Genomic DNA, 11,119 nt, shown 5'->3' with positions numbered 1-11,119 from the left:
GCTGGGTCAAGATGACCCCAGCTAGATGCCTATCTAACCTCCTCTTGAAGACCCCCAGGGTGGGGGAGAGCACCACCTCCCTTGGGAGCTCATTCCAGACCTTGGCCACTCTAACTGTGAAGAAATTCTTCCTAATGTCTAGTCTAAATCTGCTCTCTGCTAGCTTGTGGCCATTATTTCTTGTAACCCGGGGGTTACAAGAAATAATGGCCACAATGTCCACTTTTTATATGCCCCTCTTTTAGCCTGTAGACTGCTCTGGATTTCTCTGGTCAGCCAAGGAAGCCTCTTGGCCCCTTTCCCCTTTTTTCCCCGCATCGGGATCATCTCCCTCTGTGCCCGAAGGATCATTTCCTTAAGGCACAGCCACCCTTCCTGGGCTCCCAACTCTTTAAAACTCTTACTCTGCAGTGCGTCCTTGACTAAAGGCCTGAGTTCATTGAAGTCAGCTTTCCTAAAGTCTAGAACTTTCACCCTACTAGTTACCTTACCCACTCGACATCTTATGGTGAATTCTATTATTTGGTGATCACTGTCCCCCAGGTGACCACCAATCTGTAGGTCTCCTACCATGTCATCCCCCATTACCAATACCAGGTCCAGTAAGGCATTCCCCCTAGTGGGACCACGTACCTCCTGCATCAGATGGAGGTCCTGTACACAGGGTAGGAACCTGCGTGAACGGTGGGACTTTGCTGTCTGTGTCTCCCAGCAGATGTCTGGGTAGTTTAGGTCCCCCATGACTACCGCCTCCCTAGTTTTTATGGTCTCCAAGAGCTGCCTCAGGAGCCCCAAATCTAGTTCTTCCTGTTGGTGTGGGGGACTGTAGCAGACCCCTACCACCAAATCCCTTTCTCCTTGACCTCCATTTAACCTAACCCATAATGCTTCTACTTTCTCCTCCTCCGATTCCATTTTAATAAGGGTTGATGTATATCGCTCATTGACATAGAGCGCCACCCCTCCCCCTCTCTTGACTGACCACAAGATGAACATGAGCTATCAATGTGATACTGCAGCTAGCAAAGTGAGCAAGACACTGCCTTGCATCCATAGATGCTTCTCAAGCAAATCCCAGGATGTCATTCTCCTGTTGTACTCGGCCTTGGTGAGGGTGCAGCTGGAGTACTGCATCCAGTTTTGCGCCCCACAATTCAAAAAGGATGTGGAGAAGCTTGAGAGGGTGCAGAGGAGAGCCATGTGCATAATCAGAGGTCAGGAAAACAGGCCTTATGATGATAAGCTGAGAGCTATGGGACTCTTCAGCCTGGAAAAGTGCAGGTTCAGGGGTGATCTGGTGGCTGCCTATAAGTTTATTAGGGGTGTGCATCAGGATCCTGGAGAAAGTCTGTTCACCAGAGCACCCCAAGGGATGACAAAGTTGAATGATCACAAACTCTGCTGTGACTATTTCAGGCTGGACATAAGGAAGAACTTTTTTACTGTCCAAGCCCCCAAGGTCTGGAATAGACTGCTATCAGAGGTGGTTCAAGCTCCTACTTTGAACGCCTTCAAGAGAAATTTGGATGTTTATCTTGCTGGGATCCTATGACTCCTGCTGTCTTCCTGCCCCTGGGGCAGGGGGCTGGACTCAAAGATCTTCCAAGGTCCCTTTCATCCCGAATGTCTATGAAATCACTCTGATATCAGGTTCTAACAGAGCAGACATTCTTTCTTTCAGTTTTCTGTTAAACAAAATGGTCACTGATGACAATTCTTATGGTGTTCTTTGGTAATTGCAAAGTGATTAATATGGATCAGAGTCTGACTCAACAGGCCTCTGTAACTGGCATTTTATTATTTTGGCACCCTTTACTACCAACACAGGGGTTGGGGTTAAGGATAAGGGGCACGCAAAGTGATATATCTAAACTTACACTTTACTTCAGACTGTTGAAATTCATGCTGTTTAAACTGTGCCTAACATTATTTCTGTCAAAACTAGCAAAAAAAAAGATTTTATATACATAAGTTTCCTAATGGTACTATCTTGCTGCAAAACTATCTCAAGGAAGTGAAAATAATATTTTAATACAAGTACATAGTGTTTATTTTGTGTGGGACATCAGTATTGACCCTTTGGTTTGTATTGGCCTGTACAGTACATGTTGCAAACTTCAGACATCTTCTTAAAGTTAGTGTCCATTAGGCGTGTGCAAAGCGGGCCCTATTTGATTTGGATTCAGATTGGGCCCGAATCAGGGACAGTGATTCGATTAATTGACTCAGATCCCTGTCCCTGATTTGATTCAGCTGAATCTGAATCTGAAGATTTGATGCTGATATGGAGAATCAGCGATTTGGACATAGACACAGATTTAAATGTTTTTTCTACGTACTTCGAGGTACCAGCATGACTCATGAATGTTGCAATGGTGGGGTGGATGAAGCATCCCACAAGAGTATGGGGGGAGCCCATGTGTGCCCCCTCTGAGACCCAGGAGGCACCAGTTGCTGAACCAGAGGATGGGGGTGGGCCCTGTGTGCTCCCCGGTGGACCCAGAAATAGAACGGAAGTGCTTGTGGTCCACTTCTGGGTCTGCTGCCAAGCATGCTGAAGAGTCCCCCATGCTCCTGTGGGACACTCCATGCACCCCAGCACTCATGAGCCCCTGATACCTAGAGGTATATAGAAAAAACTTTTAAAGCTATCTATGTCCGAATCGCTGAATCTTTTTTAATCTCTCCGAATCGATTTGGAGTGTTCCCAGTTGATTCAGAGAGATTAACAGGTCCTCTGATTCAATTTGGATTCAAAGATTTGGCCAGTGAATCGGGCTGAATCGCCACCAAATTGAATCGGGTACCAAAGCTTTGCACAGCCCTAGTGTCCATTTGAGCCACCTAATATATCTGACCCTTCCCTTAGATTTTTTCATTCATAAATAATTTTCATATACGCTATTTTAAGTAACATCTTAATAATTTTTGATCTAGTGACTTGGAGCAAAATTTATTTTAGTACTGAGCTTTCCTTATTAAACTGTTCATAGGGGCTTAGTACAATCATACTTGGTCACCCAAGAGTGACCAAGGTTTAATTTGGTTTTAATAATTTTAATTACTGTTTTCAGCATTTCATCCACAGTAGTAGCTCAGATAATTGCTATCCACATTTAATTTGAGACTAGACAGGTTGTGTTTCTTTTTGTTTTTCTTTTTAATCAGAGTTATATATATAACTATGTACATTATGCACTTTGCTCCACTACAGTTTTGTCAACTGCTTGAGTATGTCTGTGAATGAGAGCAGAGTTCTGTTGTCCTTTGTGTGTTTAAATGACAATTGTCTAGCTGCATAAATAGCCTTTTAAGCACTTATGCACATATTCTATTACTTATGTAATATATACACGTAAGCATTCATATAGATACTGAGCGGCATGGTCAGTAGGCTATGCCACTGTCTGAGCAGAGGCATAGCTATTGGATTGCATACAATGTATATCTGCAAGTCATAAAACTGTAACCAGAAAAAAATCCCATGTCATAATAGGAGGAGAAGGTCCTCCAAGGTTTTAGAGCCAATATCTAAGTGGTTACAGAACTTGCCCATAAAGTAGGAGATGGAGGTTGTAGACCTTCCTCACTCGGATGGGATTTGAACTTTATCTCTTTGCCCAGAATGGTGTGACCATACCAGAGATTAGGCTCCTCTATAGCTCTCCTTCTGAAGATGTCCCTTCCCCTGTGTCCTCTCTGCCCCACCCTGCCAGCTATGATCAGGATTTTTTGGGGTTCAGGAGGAAGAAAACACACTGAGCCATGTGTAGTTTAGTGAGGTAGCTGTTGCCTTGATAGACCATTGAGAGGCACCCATGGATGTGATTTTTGTGGTCTAGCAAATCCAGGAAAAATGCCAAGAACAACACAAGGAACTGTATATGGCTTTTACTGATTTGACCACAGCCTTCAACTCTGTTAACTTTGAGGCTGTATGGAAGATCTTATCAAAGTTTGACTGCCCAGGAAAATTTATCACCATCCTAAAACTCCTTCATGGGCAGATGACTTCCTCCATTCTATTTAGTGGCTCTGCTGAGATTTGGAGACAAGCTTCTACCCTAGCCCTAGGCCTCAAAGACTAAGATGCAGAACGTTTTGCAGTCCAGCCAAGTAGCTGTAAGCCAGGCAACCAACTACCACCTGAAGTCTCAGAATCCATTCTGTAGCCAAACCAATAAGCTCATCAAATCTGCAGATTGCATGTCACCTATAGCGTGGAACCTCCCATCATTGGAGCAGGAAATATGCTGCACAAGAACTGCTGCTAAAGAACTTCATCCCCCACACTAGCTTCCACCTCTCAGGATGGCAATTGCCCTGCAGGGCCGGATTGTTCTTAACCATTCCAGAATGGGTGTTGGATGAGTTAAGGCAAGCATGCAGTCTTGGGGCCTTTGCAATGATGCTGGCCGCAGTTGTGGTGCTCAAGCTCAGATGGCTGACCACATCATCTATGAATGCCCTTACAGCCCTCCTTACAGCACCCAAGGTCTTATTGACATGGACCTTTCTACCTGTTGCTTGCTTTCTGATCCTCAGGCTTCCAACATATGAGTGTGGCAACACTTGTTTCATCATCAGTGGCTCCACTATGGAGCCCTTTGCCATTCGAATTGTCATCAAGCTGGACTGCATGATGACACCAGTTCTGTTTTCTATCTTTCTTGCAGTCATCAAGATGCTCATCCATGATCATCTGCCACATGGCATAAGTATTGAGTACAGGATGGATGGAAACCTTTTCAATCTCTACCGCCTCTGTGCCAAAACCAAAGTTACTTCGGCCTTGATTACAGACCTTCAGTACAACTTCAGTTACTTCGGCCATGACTGTGCTATCATTGCACATACTGGGGAACACCTACAAACAACCCTTAACTGTTTCTCTGAAGCATACCAGTACCTGGGACTGACCCTTAACTTCAGAAAAACAAAGTGCTTTACCAGCCTGGGAAAGAACCTCATTGGTGGAGAATGTTGAACACTTTGCATACCCTGGCAGCTCTCTCTTGAAGAATCTGATGTGCCAGGTCTGCCTTCAGAAGACTGAATCATCATGTGTCCAATGATCATGACAAAGTAGTTGAACAAAGCTTCTATTATAAAAGGCTGTGGTAATCCCAGCTCTTCTCTATGGCTGTGAAGGATGGATGACCTACAGGGAGCACCTGAAAGCCTGGAACGCCATCACCAGCACTATATCCAGAAGATGCCTGGCATAAAGTGGGAGGATCATCACACAAATGCCAGTGTCCTCACTGATGCTAACACCACCAGTATGGAAGCACTGAATAATCAATGTCATCTGTGGTGGACAGGGCACTGTGTGTGTGAGCCTGATGTATGTTTACCAAAACAACTACTGCATTTCCAACTCAGCCAAGGACAAAGGACATGGAGGGGCTGAAGGAAATGCTTCAAGGACATACTCAAGGCAAACATTAAGAAGTGTGGCATTGATACCACAAATTGGGAAATCTAGCCTGAGAGAGGGCTATGTAGAAATGCCTTGTGAGACAAGGTACATCTTACTCTGAGGAAAAACATCTCATCCTGGAGGTAGAAAAATGACAGAAATGAAAGAAAAGGAAACAAGATAGAGAAATTCATGGTCCAACCCTCCCTTTAATAAGCACCTGTGGCACTTCCCAGGGAAGTGGTCCTCGCCCCTACCTTGGGCATATTCAAGAGGAGGTTGGACAATCAGCTGTCTGGGGTCTGGTGAACCCAGCATTCATTCCTGCCTGTGGCAGGGGGTCAGGCTAGATGATCTGTTCAGGTCCCTCCTGACCCTAGCTACTATGAAACTGGCTTAACAGTCTGCAGCTCTAAGATTGGCTTTCTTAACCATCAATGGACTCATCGCCACCCTTTACTTGACCCGTGGGCATGATCATCCTTGCTTGTGAGGGACTACTACCATTACCTTGATAGAGAGAGGGCCTAGGTTCTAGCCCAGATGCTTTCTCCCTGCATGGAAGAAACCTCCACACTACTTTCTATCCATTTGACAATTAAATGCAAAATGCAGTATCTTAGTTTTAAAGAAGATCTTGAAAAGAGAGTGGATAATGTCTAATGTATGGTATGGTGGTTAGAGTATTCTGATGCATGCTATAACTTATTTCTCCTTGATTTTTCTAGGGCTTACATTCAGGGATGAATCTACGTAGCCTTGTAAGTGCCTGGCCGGTGCATAGCCCAATGACCATATGCAGTAGCTACGTGGACATTGCACAACCACACTGCTTGGGCAATAAGATTGCAAACTGTGTGTAAATGCCAAAAAGGCCACTTGCACAGCTTGAAAAGTGCCATTTAGGGACAAAAAGGATAATGGAATTCCACCCTAAATCTCTCTCAGGTTTGTAATTAAAGTGCAAATCATACATGTGTAACAACAACAAGGTTCTATTCTTGAAAGTGGGTTTGCCAAATCCCTTTTGACAAGGGCAATATATGCGTCATGGTCAGTTTCACCTAACATTGGTCTACTAAAATAGGGACATGAAACTTTATTTTTTACTTCTGAACTATAGCTTTTGACTTTCAGTTTTTGATGGTAGCTGTGATGCAAAAGCTGCTAGTCTCCAGCTTTGAATATGCTGCACCAACACATTCATGGATAACAGGTTTGTATTTTCTGTCCTAGTTCCTAAGAATTTGGCACTTGATAAGGATAAGGATCTGTATCTTATGATTCCTCAATATGGCTGTTATCCCACTTCCATTGCAGAACTTTGTAAAACAAAGTTCTCAGATTATTTGATCAGGCAGCCAGATCAGATATAAATTTCTCTACCCAGTTCAAAGTTTCAAGGTTCTTTGTACCTATTTATTGAGTTTTGAGACAGGCATTCTGATAATAATAGACTCAACCTTACTGTGATCTACCTGTACACCTTGCTGTCTTAACTTCTCTCCAAGTACAGAAAACTTATATTTTTTTGTTTAGTGTTAGTCTAGTAGCTATGATTCTTTTCAAAGCTGATAAAAGCTGCTCATCATATTCTTTCCCTTTTTTCCTCTGGTCAGAATGTTATCTAGGTAGAACTTAATACACACTATACTCAAAATTGGTTGTATTTTTCAGTGACACACCGACGATTCCAAAAAAGAGTCTGCAAAAATAATGGGTATGTACAAACTGCAATCTTCAGTTTAGCATAAAAATATCCAAGACAGCTTCAGGCAAGTTAGCTCAGGGTACAGGAAACATTCCAGCCATGGCACTATGGAACTGCTGGGAGACTGCATGGACAGGCTTATTTACCCTGATTCTCAGTACGGCAAATACATTCTTTCCAATTTTTGTGATATTTTGGTGAAACTGCTTCTGATCTTTCTTATTTATGTCCCTCTTGTTTATTCTCTACCCTGTAATCTGTAGTATAGGTATACCATATGCAATATCTCCCTCATTGTGATTAATGTGCATAAATATAGGCTCTTTTTTAAGGACACCTTCCACAATTTATCCAAAGCATCAAACATGGAAAATTATTTTACATAAACTATCATAATTTACCCCATTATAGTTTCCCATTTAAAATATTTGTTAATGTTTTTAGCCAAGTGTTCCATTCTGCTATTTTCCCTTGCTATGACCAATGAGAGCACCTACTCCATTTTTTCTACACACTCTGATGCTTGGACCAATTAGCACGTCCAGCTCTTCTTTAATGCCTGCCTTAAAGGAACTTTCCTAGGGTTGTATCTACTGGAATGACTGGCCTCTTTCAGCTTTACACTGTTCTCCTTTAAGAACTTTATATCCTCTCATAGAGCTTTTCAACATCCTCCTTGGTTTTCCTGGTACTTGACTCATCCGAAGAGTGAACCCTCTTGAAGAAATAAAAGGTTTGACATGTCTTTAACTCTATATTGGTTATTTTTACCCCAGGTATTATTCTAAGTTGAATCTTTTCCAGTTTGTTTGTTCCCCAGATAATTGACTCCAGTACATCCTTACTGAATATAAGGCCACTAGTGTAAGCCCTGACTTGCATTCATTTACTTTCTACTTCAGATACAGTCTCTTTCCACTGTTCTTGCAATCTTGTTGCCTTGTGCACCTAATTAAAAATATTAAAAGCTCCACATTCTTTTAGGCTAAGAGTCCACTAGGCTAAGAGTCAGCTATTTATAATGTCCACTGCTCTGATGAAGAATTTCCTCTGAACTAGTGTTGCTCCTCTCATGCTTCTTGCCCATGCTGTGTATATTTTGCTGCAACCTGCAAAGTCCACTGAAGTTCTTGCATCTTTTTTCAAATACTGAGCTTTGTTTTGGCTCCTTACAGTTGCACAGCATGTGCAACTCCACATGCTATTTTTGTGAATTCCAGCTTTGAAATCCACATGTCTTTCTGCTTCTGGTGTCTTTTACTGGAGTGTTTTTGGATTCATGTCCACAGTATCGTAGTACTTTCCAACTGAGATTAAGCTCATGCAACATGAGTCTCTGTATAAGGAAACTTGGTCCAATTAACTCATGGCAAAATCTCTTAAAGGTCTACATTTCCATAGATTGTATTTCTTATTTTTCTGCACAGTTAATCCTACTTACAATTTCTAAATTACTCCTTTTTGTCTTGAAAACATGCCCCCTAGTAACCTTTAGATATATAGATATGCCTTCCAGATGACAGGAGACTGCTGCTGCCACCTGAGGCCGGCTCTGGGTAAAGCCTGCACCCAGCACCAGGAAGATTGGTGCTGCTGCCAGTCCCAGGCAGCAGGAGCAACCTCCTGTTATCTGGCAGGCAGATTGGGAGCCCACACCCCTGGGAGGAGTTCGGCACAGCTCCTGCAGCCATTCCAGGGGTGTGGGTGGGCTCCCAATCTGTCTGCTGGATGACAGGAGGATGCTGCTGCCAGCTGGGGCCAGTGGTAGCATCAGTCTTCCTAGCACTGGGTGCAGGCTGTGCCCAGTGCCAGTTCCAGGTGGCAGGAGCAGCCTCCTGTGATTTGGCAGGCAGATTGGGGGCCCGCTCCCCCAGAAGGACTTTGGGGGCTGTGCCAGACTCCTCCTGGGGGTGCAGCCCCCCAATCTGCCTGCCAAATCACAGGAGGCTGCTCCTGCTGCCTGGGGCCAGTGGCAGCACCAATATTCCTGGTGCTGGGTGCACTGCTGTCTCCAGGCAGCAGAAGCAGCCTCCTGTGATTTGGCAGGCAGACAGGAGGCCCCCCGCACCTCTGGAAGGAGTCTGGCAAAGACCCACAGCCCTCCCAGGGGTGCAGGAGGGCCCCTGATCTGTCTGCCAGATGACAAGAGGCTGCTGATGCTGGTTGGGACCGGCACTGGGCAGAACCCACACCCAGTACTGGGAAGATGGGTGCTGTCACTGGCCGCAGCTGACAGCAGCAGTGTCCTGTCATGTGGCAGGCAGATCAGGGGCCTGCTCACACCCCTGGGAGGACTGCAGGGCTCTGCCAGACTCCTCCCGGGGGTGCAAGCGGACATCCAATCAGCCTGCCAGATCACAGGAGGCTGCTGCTGCCAGCTAGGACTGGCGTTGGGTGCAGCGCACACCCAGCACCAGGAAAATTGGTGCTACCGCTGGTCCCAACTGGCAGCAACAGCATGCTGGCATCCAGGGTGCACATCTGGGGGCTCGCACCCCCGGGAGGGCTGGAGGCTGTGCCAGAATCCTCCTTGGGTTTACAGCCCCCAGATCTGCACTGGATGACAGAGACTGCTGCTGCCGGCTGGGATGGGTGCTGAAGACAAGCCCAGCTTCAAAACTCAAAACGTTTTGAAACTTTTGAAATGTTTTGAGTGCCCTTGTTTCATTTCAAAGCTGTTTCAAAGGCTTTTGTTTCACTTTGATTTCACTGTTTTGAGCTTGAAACGCAGTGAAACAGCTTCAAAATGAAACACCCGGCGAAATTTTCGCACTGCCCTAATGGATATATAGATATAGCTATTCTCCATATTTCTGTGGTGGCAGCATAGCTATGTGTTGGTGTCTGAGATGTGACAACATCCATACAACATATCATGGGCAATAGAACAGCTATATAACTGCATACCTGAGATCTGTGATCGTAAGTATAGAGCATATGAATTCTTCCCTGAGGATTTTGCCATCTAATCTGCACAAATCCTTGCCATTTAATGCCATCTGTACATGACATAATGAATGAGATATAAGGTATATAGAACTATAGAATCTTACATGTGTAGTAACAATACACTTGTACAGATAAAATAAGAAAGAAAATTAAATTTAATAAATTTTGCTTAAGCAGAATCCATCCTTAAAACACGATGTTTATTTGATCAGCTTGCTATTGTCATAAAAATCATGTTAATTAAGAGAATAACAAATTCTAAATTTTATAATATAATGTGCTTTTATTCACACTATTCTCTTAATGGAATGGTAAATTAGGTAAAACTCAATAAAAGCCTTTTTGGTTTTGGGGTGGGGGGAGGGGGAATTGCAGTGTTCCTACATCTCCAAATTCTTCTGATGAGTTTGGTAAGCAGTTACTTCCAGCAGTAAAACCGTTGGCTGATTTTAGTAGCCTACTGAGACTACAGATACACATTTCTCCTTTATTGCTGCGATAAAATGTCAAAAAAAAATACTGAATGCATGCAATCCTAAATAGCCATTTGAGAGGGTCATTTTTATAACACAAAGAAGGCTACCAAAATGTCTACTTTCATCAGGTAGATCTCAGCATCTGTTTATAATCTAAAGCAAATTTCTTATTGAAATTTAATGGCTACAAGAAAAAACTTGGATTTTTAATTTTTTTTTCAAGTAGTTGAAAGCGTTCCTATTATAGACCTATACCTAAGTAGCTTTATGGATGAACCACAATGTTGTCATTCCTCACTCATTTATGAAGCATGCAATTATATTTTGATGTCTAAAGGTGTTTGCAGCTGTATTTATGGGAAAGCTAATCAAATTGATCCAGGTGTGTTTTCCTTCCGAATGGCAGTAGGGACCCTTCACATCTACTTCTCCTAATAAAATGGGATTCAGTTAACTCAAGTAGGTGTAAACTATCTGATGCATTCAATAGATGCTTGTGTGTTGTAGATATGGTTACTGTAGTAGCTGATATATATTAATATCAAATTGATGGAACTAAAT

General features: G+C 43.5%; 1 long non-coding RNA gene across 1 annotated transcript in view; it reads left to right on the top strand.

Annotated features, from left to right (window-relative positions):
- LOC102367898 overlaps positions 1 to 6,225 on the top strand; it is a 16,010-nt gene extending 9,785 nt beyond the window's left edge. The window contains exon 3 of the long non-coding RNA XR_324888.1: positions 6,151 to 6,225. This is a non-coding gene — a long non-coding RNA (uncharacterized LOC102367898). The remainder of the gene's footprint in view (positions 1 to 6,150) is intronic.
- The last annotated feature ends 4,894 nt before the right edge of the window (positions 6,226 to 11,119 follow it).

The sequence above is a fragment of the Alligator sinensis genome, unplaced genomic scaffold (assembly GCF_000455745.1).
Source record: "Alligator sinensis unplaced genomic scaffold, ASM45574v1 scaffold238_1, whole genome shotgun sequence".
Taxonomy (NCBI): Eukaryota; Metazoa; Chordata; order Crocodylia; family Alligatoridae; genus Alligator; species Alligator sinensis.
The sequence above is the reverse complement of the archived record's forward strand: the minus strand, read 5'-3'. Positions and strand labels throughout refer to the sequence as shown.